The sequence below is a fragment of the Harpia harpyja genome, chromosome 9 (assembly GCF_026419915.1).
Source record: "Harpia harpyja isolate bHarHar1 chromosome 9, bHarHar1 primary haplotype, whole genome shotgun sequence".
In the NCBI taxonomy this organism is placed as follows: domain Eukaryota; kingdom Metazoa; phylum Chordata; class Aves; order Accipitriformes; family Accipitridae; genus Harpia; species Harpia harpyja.
In genome coordinates, this window is record NC_068948.1 from 12137558 (window position 1) to 12149821 (window position 12264).

At 41.7% G+C, this 12264-nt stretch overlaps 1 long non-coding RNA gene across 1 annotated transcript in view; it reads right to left on the minus strand.

Moving 5' to 3' along the window:
• The window catches only part of LOC128146069 (uncharacterized), a 147262-nt gene extending 135200 nt beyond the window's left edge, over nt 1-12062 (minus strand). The window contains exon 1 of the long non-coding RNA XR_008236672.1: nt 11989-12062. This is a non-coding gene — a long non-coding RNA (uncharacterized LOC128146069). The remainder of the gene's footprint in view (nt 1-11988) is intronic.
• Between the last annotated feature and the right edge of the window lie 202 nt (nt 12063-12264).

The window sequence follows — 12264 nt, forward strand, 5'->3', positions numbered from 1 at the left end:
ACTGGTGTGGTCAACAAGTATGATCTAAAACTGAAGATGAAATGGAATTTCCCAAGCTTCAGTCAAGATACAAACACTTTAATTTACCCAGTCCTAGGAAGAAAAGGGCTCCACCCTTCCCCAATCTAGAGCCTGAATACTTAAAAACATGGTCTTGCAGATTATTCCTTTTTAAATGGGAACAATCTACTTTTCTAATTAGCAAATATAAACAAGCCTTCTGCCTACTACTTACTTTCCCTGCACACCCCCCACCCCACCTCCAATCTCATCTTCTACCTCTTTGTGACCAAGAAAGACTTCTCACTCTGCTGAGGATAAAGCAGACATGACATCAGTGAAGCTGAAAACTATTTCATATTTGCTTGACAAAGGACAGTGGCTCATATCAGGAGTACCTGGAACAATAAAGGCCATAAGCTAGAGTGCTAGGTATGAAACTTAAAGAGAACTCAATCTGACCCCCTGTTCTGTGAGTCGTCTTCTGCAAACTTGCCTGGTCAACCTCCCCTGTAACACCACCTACCCCAGAGGGCTCTTGTAGAGCAGCTGTGGTAGACTGTGAGGCATGCTGAGGACAAGGGAATGGATGCCAGCAAGGAACTGCTCTTCTCCCTGTGCACTGTGTTCCTTTCCCTTCAAGTTAACAGGGATTGGAGCAAAGCCTTTTGTAATGAACATAACAAAAGATGATGAGTTGGCCTCAAAGCAGTAATAAAAAAAAATTTAAGAACTCTTATAATAAAAAACACATTCATATAACTGGGTTTTATTATTTCCCACAGTTTTATTTTAATATATGACTCAGGGTGTGGAGACGAAGGTGTGATTCAGAGCAATAATGGGACTTTAAAAGCTTGTGCCACGGGTGTGGGCTAGGCCCTCTGGTTGCCATTTACAGGAAGCCCCTAGTCAAACAAAACTACTACCCAGATCCACATATGCTTTGTCCACATAAGGTAAAATGTGCACGAGGCTTGGTGGGTACACTGGGAGGAATAGACAGGAGATGTGCATATGAAGATAGAAAATACTGTGACATGAGACCAGCAGAAGTGGAAGTGCTAGTCTTTAGATGCTGTTAAGTATTGGTAGTACTTAACATCAGGTACCAGAAAGAACACCTAGATACATGTTGGTTCTTAGTCCTTGCAGAGTATTTAAGCATGCCCTTTAGACTTTAGAAGGCTGAGCACCCTGAAATCCATGCACCACATGGTGCCATCAGCAATCAGTGCTGTGTAAGCAAAGAGAAATAGTTAAAGCCAATGTATTCAGCCATGGCAGCATGCAGGTGTTCATCCAGCACACTTGGTTTTGGCCTTCTCCACACACCTGCAATTGTTCCATTGAGAATCACCATCATTTCAGAAAATTATGCTTGCTCCCTTTCCTTCAAGAGGTCATCTTAGGAATTGTCAGTGAAGAGAAGCAGATGTTGTTTGTGAATCAGAGGAGTATACCAAGCCTCACAAGGAAGTGCAGCATTCAGCCATAGCCAAGTTAAACAAGATTCTTTGATTTGTCACTGGCTTCCCCAAAGCCCCAAAGATTTGCTTTGAGCTCAGCTTGAACAGCCAACAACTCAGGTAGAAAAACACCAATTTGTCTGAGCTGTCAGCAGCTCCCTGAGCTATTCCTGAAACACTACAGGACTTGACTCAACAATTTGAGACTTTCCAGCTGAAAATATTCCATGCGCCACAGGCTGACTGTGGTTCCAGTTCAACAAAGCACTTAAGCATATTTCATTAAGAGCACTTGTTGAGCAGTCTGCTGTCCTATAGTTCCACAGGTGATACAAGGTCTAGGTTATCACTATTTTCAACTCTACATGCCATGTAGTACTGGACTTCTGCACCTCAGTGCTTTAGAACTGGCTGCAGCTGGACACTTTGCTCTTTTAAGCAAGATTTCCCAAGAAAATGAGAGTTTGCAGTCATGCTATAGGTATGTCTGTCTGTCCACATCTTCTGAGTTTGAAAGGAGGATGAAGATGGTCAGGAGGCATGTAAGCATATATGCAGAAGGTCAAGAAAGGACATCGGGCAGAGTACTGATGGGAGGCAGAAAGAAGCCACTGAACTTAGCATGAGCTGTGGGACATGAAGGCATCCTGCAGCAACATTTGTTGTGTGAACATGAAGAATACTACTGGAAGAGAGATCAGTGAGATTACAAGCAAAGAATGAGCTCTAGATTCTGGTCCTCCTCTCTGTTAAAGACACAGCCTTTCACTAGCTTACAAATTCCCCTTGCGTTTTCTTATTGTGATGTGCAGACAGCAAGTGAATACCAACACCTGGCTTAAACTGCATCTTTCCAAGAGGTTGATGTGTTCACATGAAGGATGATTGACCAAAGGCACACACACAGAGAACAGCCCAGCTGCTTTCCAACATAATCTCCTTCTCTATTGGCAAGTTGCTCCAGAAAGAAGAAACATGCTGCCTTGGAGAATCTTCTGCTTCTACTTGCATTTGTGCAGGCTGCTCCCTGTTTGGATTGAGGGCCCTCTGCACTCTCAGTAACCCTACAAAGAGGTGCAGCCAGAAAATCTCACTGCACCCACCCACCTCCTGAATTTTGTCAGGCAACACCCAAAGAGCCTAACCCCTTTCTAGGGAAAAGGGCAAGTAGGAGAAAAATCTGATGCTATCATCGAAAATGTTTGGGATGATGCACTGCGCAGCAAATCCCCTACCCCTGTGATGATAGAGTCAAAGCCTAACATAAAGAAAAGGCATCCTGTCCCTCCTCCACTTGAAAAAGCCCACCAGTGGTAATACTAAAGGATAATACAATACATAAGAGTACAAGTCTCCAGACAGATTGCAGTGGGAAGGAAACCTCTGTTTTAGAGACAGGTGACAAAGTCCAGAGAGGTAAGAGATTTATCCAAGATCATATTAAGCACCAGTGTCTAAGCATCATTCACTGTTTCCTGGGCTGGGGCACACAGCAGATGTGAGTGAATGGGCTCGCTGGCAATCCTACCCACCCATAGAATCCCTGCTCCCATGCAGCTTTTCCTTAAACACGAATTGTTTTGACTGGGAACCATCCATGGCTGGCAGGTTACAAATGGCCACCCAGTACTGAGAGAAAAACACCAACAGTGCTGCAGTACTCTTACAGTCCATATTCTTCAAGCAGTGCAAGGAAAGAAAAGTTTGGTGGTGCTGGTCTAGTGCATCAGAGTGGGACAGGTGCATAGCACTATCCACACCTCCCTCTTGCTCTGCCTTGTGCATGAGCAAAGCTCAAAAGCAACCCAGTGCTTACGGTCTGAGTGCACCTGTACCCTGCAGCAACCAGAAAGGAGGGGTGGGTAGATGACCCGATGTACTTGCGAGAGCCTGTCATCTCTGTCTCAGCAAATTTTGGGGCCTGAGTTTGTCATTAGTGGGGAAGCCAAGCCCAGATTTTAACCTCCTTGCAGCTCTGTTTTCCCTGTTTACCAGAGAAAATTATTTAATAAAAGTTATTCCAGCGGGTTTACTGTGTAGTTTCTGTGAACTCTTTTAATAGGTAAGTACTGGAGGGGATATGTATGAACTCTAAGCACAATGCACTTAAACCAAATATACATTTCTGTCTGTAAGACAGCTCTTCATCTTGCACATAGATGAGCTCCTGGATAGCAGGATAATCTATTTTATTTGTGGTTCTCCGCACAAATATTCACCAATACATTAAGTAAAGAGCATGATGCACGTTCCAACTTTTTTATTCTTCACAAAAACAATAATATTGTACAAATAAGAAGTGTTATCATTTCCTTACTATTCCATGATACAATACACATACCAGCTTACTAACAGGAAAGGGAGAAAAAGCTTTTTTGTATTTCAAAGATTGTTAGGCAACCTGGTGTGCCAAACTGGCTTCCCCATTCTCTGAAGTACACAACAAAGTAAGGTTCTACAATGGAGTCTCCACCCGAAGCTACTTGCAGCACCCCTGCAAAGCACATTGTGTGGCTCCGTTGGACACCTTCATGCACAGCAATCCCATCTGTGCTGCACAGGCAGGGAACACACCTTTGCAGGAAGATACAATAGCTAGCAGCTGAGACAGGACAGATTCTTATAGCACCCCTCCACTGGAACAGGCCATAGGAGCACACCTTATCTCTTCCAGGGAAAGCCAACAGGCTAACATAAAGCCTCTCACCCAGGCCATACAGTTTGCAGGCCATTTAGAAAGCTGTTCCTTTCTGTTTCTCAGCTGTTAGTTAACACCTTCCAGCTGAGACCCAGTAACTGGCTGTGTAAGCACTTCTAGTCAGTTCTAGGGCAAAGTCAAACAAGTCGGCTCAAACCACTGCCAGGTGGCTCAGCTAACTTGTTTTATTTTGTCCTGGAAGACTCAGGAGTGCTCACAGGTCAGGAAGAGTTGAGAAGGAGCTCCAAAATCTTGGATGAATGGAGCTATCTGGCATCCTAAGCATTAGTCCCTTTGAAGGCAAAGCCAAGACAGGTTATGTTAAACACCACTGACTTTGCCTTGACACAATCAATTATCAGGAAGACAGTATTCAAAAAGGCAGGAGGCAGCAGTCTACTCCATCATGCCTCAGTGGTAAATCTTTGGACTAGCAGCCTGGAGATTTCCTCTGGCAGCTGACTTACCCCCTACAAGCAGAGAGCTGCTCTGCCCCAGCATCTTGAGTGCAGGACGACAGCACACTGACAGCCACACAGCCATGCCTTGGGCCCCCAGAGAAAGCAGGGTCCAGGCTCCATTCCCAAACCATTGCAGAAGCCTACAGAGCACTCAGCAAAAGCATAGCCAGCAGATCCCAACTGTGGCCACATGATGCTATCAAAATGAAGCAGTAGGTATGGTTTCAGGCAACTGAAAAACAATCCAGAGCTAATGCCATTAGCAGAACTAATGTTATTTGAAGTCTTTAAAACAGACTATACCTTTTCTATGACCTATGGATCATGGTGATAATGGTTGGCCTGATCCAAGAACAACCTCCATACCTTCATCTTAATCACAATTGGGCCATATTCAGACTAGGAGAACACATGGCAGAACGACCCCCGGTCCTCTGTTCTTCCTATTTTGCTTCTTCATGCATCAGGCACAGATACACAAGTGTATGGCACTGCCAACACTGGAACATGTTCCAGCTGCCCTCACAGAGATGGCTTACTCACTCAATGGCATACTATAGAAAATTGTGCTTTGCAAATATATGCTGAAGGATTACTAGATTTTTTTTTAATGACAACGTGAACCCAAACCCACTTCAACAAGACTTTTACTAGTACAGTAATTTTAATCTTAGCTTAGATGCCAAACTTTGAGAAACAAGTACTTAAAATAATCAGCACAGGAGGCAATTGTGATCACTTTTACTTTAAAATACTGAGTAACAGATCCAGAGTGCCATCTACTGGGCTTCTCAGCGGATGACAAGAGTTCACGGAAAGGAGGGATGTTTCGAGTCGTGGTTTTCATGTCCGATAGGGAACTCGTTTCGGTAGATAAAGGAGAAGTGGTAGATATGAACTAATTTCCTTTAAACTTGAGCTTTTAACTCTTCCCAACATGTCATGTTCATCAGCAAGATAATACGAAATAAGAGCCAAGTGACAATTGTCATGTTACTTGTGTAACCGGTTAAACAGGAAAAAAAAAAAAAATCCGTATCCCTCTCGAGGCAGTTATTCACAATGCACTGACAAACCAGAAAGAAATTTCAAGGTGGGTTCCCTGGAATCTATCCAGGGACCAATATTATTCATTTTGATTGACCAAACAGAGACTAAGAATTCATGGGTGCACTAAGCTGAGAGCAACGCAAATGCAGAAGTAAGGAATCAAATTCAGGATGATCTCAGCTGACTGGTGAAATGGTGTAAAGTCAGGATGCTGATATTCAGCTGAACAAGTGGTGCAAGAAGAAAGAAGGGATCTAGCACACAGATGCAGAATAGGGGAGTTCAGTGTAGGTAGCAATGCAGAGGGAAAATGACCTGGTGGTCCTTTTCCTTCTGAAAAGGATGTGAAACAGGTTATGGTGAACCTCAAGCTAAAAGCCTAAGTCAACAGCACAAATGTGTCACACACACAAAAAAGTCCTAAAGTGGGAGAAATATCACTTGTAAGAAATGGAGGTGACTATTCCAACCTAGTTAGCAGTTAGTATTGAAGCTAATGCATCACATGTCCAACTTAAGACACCATCTTCAGAAATTGAAGCCAGTCCTGATGACAGCAATAAGAACAGAGTTTAGAAAGCATGTCCTTTGAGGAAAAAAAATTAAGAAATCAGGGGTGGTTGCAATGTATAAAAGAGGAGACTAAAAGAAGTGTTCTAGCAAACTGATAAACCAAAACATAGTACAGAAAAAATGAGACTGTTTCCCTGTGACCACTGAGGAAGAAAAGATAGAATTCTGTTAATCACAACAAATAAAATTTCGATTGGTGATTTAAGAAAAGCTTTTTAGTTGTTATAGTGGTGAACGTCAACATACTGCAGTGTTGTCAGAGATCTTTTACAAAAAAAAAAAATGCATAAAACAAATGCTTGTTCTGAAATTGATCATCCTTTCAGGTCCCTTTCACCAGTGCATTACAGTGTAGTCTGATAACACACCAATTGTACCAGTGCTTACCTGAATCTAGGTTCTTTCAATAACCCTGGCTCTAGAAACCTCATCAACAACCTACAAACAGCTCTACATAATCTACTTACACTCATCTACTTATGAGCTGTCATGAAATATCTTTGAAGGGGTGATACAATTTGAACATACAATGGCCCACTTCATATAGGTGGAAATTTAGAAATAGAGTTTTTACACAGACATCTCAGTGTCCAACAGCTCATACCTGATGAATAATTTACCTAAAAGACAGCAAACATTCTGGTCACCAGAATCTACGGATAAAAGCCTGCTGCTCAAAGGGAGCTGTAAGTGCAGTGATGTATCTGGCCCTCACTTTTCCATACATTGCCAAAATACTGCCCTTTATAGAGGCTGTGGAGGGAGTTATTAACACTAGGCAAGCCTCTACTATGTACAAGACCTACATTCCTCCTAGAGGAGCCTGAAACACAGTGATACTGCCCGAAGAATCTCCTGCACTTCCTAAATCATGGGATTAAAGTTCCTGGATCTTGCAGAGGACCGTGGAAGAGTGGCATGAGTCAGGCCAAACAGTCAGCCTTACCTACTAAGGCTCTTCCCAACGTCCAATGAATGCAATACATTACAGAATTTGGAAGATATACTTCATTGTCAGAAATAACTCAGATCAGAGAGCTTTGCAGAAGACCTGATCCTCAGCCTGCTTTTCCAATTATCTCATCCAGGTCCCCATTCAGTAAGCCTCGAACATACTCAGCCCACTCAGAAAGCTACTGTTGTAAGCCTGAAGATCATGTATTTGCCAACTCCAACTCTTGGTTGCATTCCTGCCCCTTACTGACATGGAAGGGAGTCTTCCCAAAAACTTGAAACAAGAGGAAGAGAAAATCGAATGTTTTATTATAAACACAGACTTCCCACTGCCTTACTGCATGCTACAGGACATTTTTGGTTACAGATGGTTGCTGGATTTCTGTGTACAGCGCTGCATTCCCAGCACCCACACTAACCCTTACAGATCAGTGAAGGAGATCTCCACTTACACCTTGGCATACCGTGTTTAAATTGTCCTGGAGAGCAGTGCTTTGCTAGGGCAAGGCAATGGAGGGTGTGAAGGACCTTCATACCTGTTGCTAGAGAATGGCTCACACATTCTGGTTACTCAGCTCTCACACTATCATTTGGCAAGGTACAAACACAAAAGGACATTGTTTATAAACAATATTTGTTGTGAATGAAATTTGTAATAATCAAGGAGTATGATAGAAGGTAAGCAGCAAATCATTAGGATTATATTTAATCATAGGAATTACTTTTACCTGGTTCAGCTGCTTAGCTAGTTTGCACAAGCTAATTAGCCTCTTTGACCTATTCCAGAACTGTTCCACACTTGGAGGAACCTCTTTCCTGTCGCCATTATTGCAGAGAAGAGTAGCTGCCAAAAAAAGCCACTCTGGAGAATTTCCTCCTTTATTGAACTAGACGAAAAGATTCTGTCTTCCCTTCTCAAATGAACATCCCCCATTTTCTTGTTTAGGTACTGGGGAGTCACACAGGAGTCACATACCAATGTCATACTAATTAGTATGACTATAGTCATACTAATGCGGCTTCCTCTACTACAGCTTTCTGAAAACACAGAGGTACAGTATCATGTTACTAAAAATACAAAGAATACCATTTTTTCCACCTTTATCATATAAAGACTGAACATGATAGAGCTAGGTGATGGAGAATGGGATTCTTTCAACAAGTAACTGATCCACCTGCACCTGGCTACATTTAGGGTTGCCTGTTGGGACTCATTCACATTAAAGTGGAAAGGCTTTATATGGTTCCCTCCCACTGATGTCACCTCCCAGTAAATGGGCCTTCTTCCGGCTTGTATTCTTGCTCTTAATCCTAACGCCCTACAAGTTTCTGTCCTACTACAGAAAAGTGACGAAGCACAGAGTAACAGCAACCCTGTTGCAGTGGGACTCCACAGTTCCAAGTTAGTTGTCAGCTGTGGGGCTGGCCAAATCCCTCTAACATGGGCTTGGTGTAGGGCACATCCATAAGGACAGTTCAGACCAGAGTGTCCCCTATTTTGTATGGACATAACAGGCTTTCCACAGACACTATTCAACATGGCAGATCTTACTCTCAAGTTTATTAGTAATTAAGAGTCACTTCACAATCCCATTACTCACTAAATTTCCTTTTGCTAAATCAGTCAGCCCACTGCTTTATATAAAGATGCAATACAAGATAGTTTATCCTTCCAAGTAACTATTTCCCAGCTGTTGTTTATGGTGACCCCATTAAATTCAAAGTTGAATTATGTTTTAACAACTATGGTATGTTTTGGTTTTGTAGGGCTGGTTATCTTTTCAGACAACAGAATGGATGTTTTAAGACAACAATTTAGATGGATACAAAAATGGAGTGAGACTGGAAAGAACATCTACTATCATGGACTGTCTTTATATTCCTTTAACCTTCCTCTCTTCCCATACACTTCACATACATTAAAGACTGTATTCATTTGAAAACTCAGTCGCAGCATCCCTTCATAAATGGCATATTAAATTCCCTTTATTATTTCTTCCCCAAACACAAAAACTAAACTGCATTGTCTGCTTCTCTTTTTTTTTTTTTTAGAGCATAAGTAGCAATGAATGAAATAACTGGTTCCAACAACTTCAATAATTTCTGTACATTTCAGAACATGGAGAAAATGAGGACAAAAATAGCAACAAAAAAAGAACACATGCAAGCTTCATTGCATCCTCTCTGTGCAGTTGCTATGCAGCAATTGCCTTCCTACAAAGAACTTTGGCTTTTTTGCTTACTAACATTTCGTCATTCAAGTAGATACAGTATGTTCAGACCCAAAACAATTTAAAAGAAGTCTTTGCTCTGAAAGCTGTCTCAGATAACTACTAATTAGAATGTACATGCCCTCTGACTTGCTCATTTTGGAACTATATTAACAAAAGGACAGAATATACAACCGAAATAAGCAGCTAACACTACTGCACAAAGAGAAAAGTCCTCTCTTCACCCTCATGCAAAAACCACAGCGAAGCAGGCAGGCACTCAGCCTAAAAAAAAAAAAAAAAAGAACATTTTTTGGCAGTTAATGTGGGCAATCTTTGTCACTGCTGTCTTTTCCAACAGGTTTCTGGCTCACTGCTGTTTTGCACTCCTGTGTTTTGCTATGGATGCAGGCATATTGAAAGCTCGTGTTGTAAACTGCCACCTGCTTACTCCTTCAGCAACAGTAAAACACTTAAAACTTTGAAAAGGAAGGTAATTTATCATGCACGCACTGGGAAAAGAATCAGTAAATCAATGTTCTTTATATGGATTTAGGTAAAGAATTTATCCTCTTTCCAAGGACAAATGAGAAAAATGAAGTACTCTACAGGGGTCCAGGACTACAATCCTAAATTAAGTTACCAGCACTGATTTCCAGGCTGTTATCTCCTCACCCAAAACTGTTATGCCATATACCATGTATTCAGTCTCATGTGGCAGGGAGAGACTGTGCTGCTGCTGCACAGCCACCATCCTCCTCCATCACAAACACAGAGGCACCCAACCCCGTTTGCCCACCCTGTTTATTACCCACAGTACCTGGTAACTAGGCTAAACTGCTTACAAGCTTATTGCCTGCACTAGGAAGTACATTCTGGCTGAGACACCACAAATAAGCACCTACCAAAATAATGCTATGCCTATTGAGAAAAAGGCAATCATATACCTTTATCTTCATCTGCCAGGGCAAGGATACAGGTCCCTTCAAAGGGACATTTGTAAAATCCCTACTTGGGTGGGCAGTCAAGGCCGTGAGTCTTTCCTATCAGAGGCCCCTGTCGTGGCCCAGGGAAGCACAGCTGCCCAGGGAGCACATGCTGCCTATTTCTTCTGGGAACAGCCCCACGCAAAGGCAAGGTCACAGATACTGCCCTCAAGGATGAAACTCGCATAACAGGATCTGGTGCTGAAACTATAAGGTGTAATAGACAATATCCTGGCCCTGCTGAGCCACAGTCAGATGTGCCAGTTCATTAATGTTTCTGCTGCAAAAGGTTTTCTTGGGACGAAACTAAGATTTCACCCCATGGTTCTCCTGCGCCAGTTCTGTTCTTTCAGCCTTGTTCAAAATGCACTTTATGTGAAACTCAGTAAGAAAACAGAATGCTCTTAAGGTTCCTCTGCTTTTCTCAGTTTTAATGGTTTGTTGGCTACCTCTCTTAAGGAGAGTTTTTTGGTGCTTTTCTGTTAGGTTTTGCCTTTCTTATTACCAGTAAAATACTTGAAAACATATCGGTAAAGTCACCCAGCTGCGCCTTGTGGCTTTCAGCAAGGAGGAACACTTACAGAACAAAGTATTTGTATCAGCAGGCAGAGTGCACACACATATGAATACTTCACGTTTTCCCTGGCAAAGCCCCCTAAACTGGCCAGAATGTTTAAAAAAAAAAAAAAAAAATTCTGCAGCTACTGCACAGTTGAGTTGAAGAAGATTGTTAGAGTTAATTGAATTCTAGTATTTGTTTTCATCATCCCACAGCTACCATGCACTGTTCCTCGCTACTCAGCATAAGAGGGCTGACTAGGATTTTTATCTTCCAGACAATACCACAAAGATTATACACATATTTCAGAGCAAACCAACATTTCTACCACAGCAAAAGAAACCAAGTGCAGCGTTACTCTTCTAAGTGGTCATTCATTGAACAGATTCTGTGCTTGTTCTGTAAAGGTTAATTGATCCTAAACTTCATTAGGCTCTTAGAACTCAGCAATACGGTTAGTAACGCAGTTAGCAATGCCATTCATTCTCATATTTCTTGATTTTTGTACTTTTTTGATGAAGTTCAATCTATTTTTTTTTTAGCTTTCACAAAAGAAATAGACTGTCATAGACAACTTTCACAGAGTAAATCAAAATGTCCATATAAGACTAGGACGCTGAGATTTTCAGAGGTACTAGAAATTACTTGAGTTGCTGCCCATCGAAAACATAGCTCTGAAGCAATCATTTAAACCACCTAGAAAGAAATACCTAAAACATCAGGTTACTTTTGTACATCTGAAACTTCATTTCTAGTCTTCACTTTTCCCTGTCTTTAAAAGGAGAACAGTAGTACTGTTTACATAGTTCAGAAAGTAATTCTTCTTGTAAAATGCTTCCTTATAAAAAGTACATAGTAATTCAATAAAAGGACATTTTAGAAGTAGTTAGTGAAGCAGTTCATTTAGAAACAACAATTCCACAAAGAGATAGATCAATTTAGGAAACACGTCTCAGCCTCTGAAAAATCAATAAGCCTTTCTATAACAGCAGCAGTATAAAGCAGCTTTATAAAGTAAAATCACTTACAATTACCAGCTTTGTAAGAATAGTTCGCTGATTTCGTCAAACCAACTCGCCAGTTTTCAAGTCATACTTTTCATTCTAAAGTCAAACAAAATCAGACTGATGTCACCACAGAAGCTTCCCACCTTCCTTCACTGAGGTGAAGAACCAGACCTTCCTTCTCCCATTGATACCACCCCACCACATCTAATTTACGTTACTGCATTGGTTGCCTCACTGATGCACACTATCGCCTTCCCACACCTCCCAGATATCACATAATCTTTGTATGAAAATTAC